The sequence below is a fragment of the Penaeus monodon genome, chromosome 35, assembly GCF_015228065.2.
Source record: "Penaeus monodon isolate SGIC_2016 chromosome 35, NSTDA_Pmon_1, whole genome shotgun sequence".
NCBI lineage: Eukaryota > Metazoa > Arthropoda > Malacostraca > Decapoda > Penaeidae > Penaeus > Penaeus monodon.
The window spans coordinates 30677132-30679631 of NC_051420.1; positions in this window are offsets into that span (position 1 = coordinate 30677132).

The following is a 2500-nucleotide window of genomic DNA, read 5'->3' on the forward strand; positions in this document are numbered from 1 at the left end:
TCTCAGGTAATAGCATGAAAACAGTTAAAAGGAGACTCGGAAAAGGGAGAAATCGATTGTATGCAAAGAAACCTGATGGAGAAGTGAGATATAATAAAAATAAAATCATAAGAGTAGTGGAAGACTTTTAAAGGGATCTATACAACTCAAATGAACAGCCAAGGATAGAAGCGAATGCGGTAACTAGAGACACACCTAGCTGTAATGAGCACTAAGACACGAAGTAAGAATGACCCAAAATTCGTCTGTGACCACCCTTGGTATACCTCACTTACTTGGTCTTTATTCATATGTTAATTATGTATACCTCATTTAATTAGTCTTTAGCTGGTAAGATAATCAGTACCTAAATAATTATTTAGAAAGATGATATTTTATTTTCTTAGAAAGATGATACTTTATTTTACTATTTTTGTATCAGGTGCTATATATGTTTATATTATTACACTAAGATAAGGAAACTGTAAAATATGCGAGTTTACCCTACAAAGTTCAGTTTTCTTTGTTTCCCCCACAATGCATTCTCTTTAATTAGAGGGTACGCAGTTATATTTCACCGTTGCTTGTTATATTAAGGTTCCATAATGGATATTTTAATGAAGAAGCCAATATGTATTAATTTTGTTTCGGGAGAAATTTATTTAAATTCCGGTATTATGCATGTATGATTAAGATGAAACAATATGCTTGTAATATATGTGACCTGAGTAGATGTTAAAATGTTAAGAATATACAGTGTTAAACCCTGATATTATAGTCATAACCAGAGAGAGAGAGAGAGAGAGAGAGAACGAAACAAGTGCCTGATAGATGCTCGAGAGAGGTTAGTAAAATTCTTGAAATACCAGAAGTAAGAAAGAACATTCAGCTGTGCTAATATCAATAATAAAATTATAAAATGCTATAGATCTCATTACAGAACAATAACAAAGTAATCATTCGAGAACAAATTGGAAAATCATGGTAAATTGAATATCTTCTTCACGGCTAGTGGCTGACACTGGCACTGGATACCATTCAGATGTTTCTCTGTTATTATTGAGGATTTAAAACCCATTCAAGGAGTAAGTGTTAATGAAGTTTATAATAGAATAATACTATCTATGCTAAAATGAGGGTTTCATAAATATAATATAATGTATAAATATAAAACTACTCAGACCGTATATAATGGCATGAATATATGCAATTTGTTTGTTTGTCAATAGTTTTTGTTTGCACAAGAAATCAGTTATATTGAATCTTTTATTGTTTTATCATTCCTAAAATAGAACAATTTTTTTTTTTTTTTAGGAATGTTTTTTTTTCTTTCTTTCTTTCTTTTTTTTTCCTGTTTTATATACTTCATGAGAAGTCCTTGGAGCAGATGCCATCCTTAGGAATCCTCTGAACTGATACAGTGAAGAATTGAAGAAAATTGAGAAAAGTCTGTACAGACAAAGGATTCAAGAAGGAAGACATAAGAGAAGGACAGTCTATACTACACACCTTATTGGAGAAGTGGGCATCCGTGTCAATTAAGTTTTTTTATTTGTAAAATTTTAATGATTTATAATTCAGTATATCAAGAAATGTAAAATTATCAATTGTTTAATATTACCCTTCTCTCAGTTACCTCTAAGACTGAAATTAGATCATCAGTAACCCCTCTTATGATTATTATATTTTTATAGTGTGGGTTCATCAAGAGTTGACTCGGGTAATGATACAGGAGAGCTCACACTTGACGTTAATTAATGGTGCCCCCTCTAGATAAAGCCCGAGTGGATTTCCCAGTAGAAAAGGAAATAGTGGCTTTGACCATAGAGAGGAAAGTGGGCGCAATACATAGCATCACAACAGAAGATATAAAAGGGGCACTTAAAGGCATGAAGAGGGGGAAAACACCAAGGGAAGATGGAATTAGTATAGACCTTATAATAGATGCACGAGAAATTGCAACAGTGAAATTAACCAATCTTTTTAACAAATGCCTTATCAACGGAAAACTCCGAAAGCCTGGAAAAATGCAACAATTATTTTGATACATAAAAAAAGGGGACAGAAGGGATCTAAAAAACTATCGACCAATAGGCCTCTTTTCAGCTACTTACAAACTATTCACAAAAGTCATCACAACTCACATCTCTGACAGTTTGGATTCTAACCAGCCTAGAGAACAAGCAAGCTTCCGCATTGGATTCTCAATAACAGACCACATCCACACGCTCACCCAAATAAAAGAAAAAATAAACATATAGGAAACCCCTGTGTATGGCATCCATCGGTTATGAAAAGGCATTTGACTAGAAGCTATCCGAAGACAGGGAGTAGAGGAGATATATTGTAAAATACTGGAAAATATATACAAAGATGGGACAACAACCATCAAGCTCCACACCGAAACCCTCAAAATATCAAGTATAAAAGGTGTTTGACAGGGTGATACCATCTCACAATAACTGTTTACAACTTGTCTTCAGGAAATATTCATAAAGATAGAATGGAACTTAATGGGTAT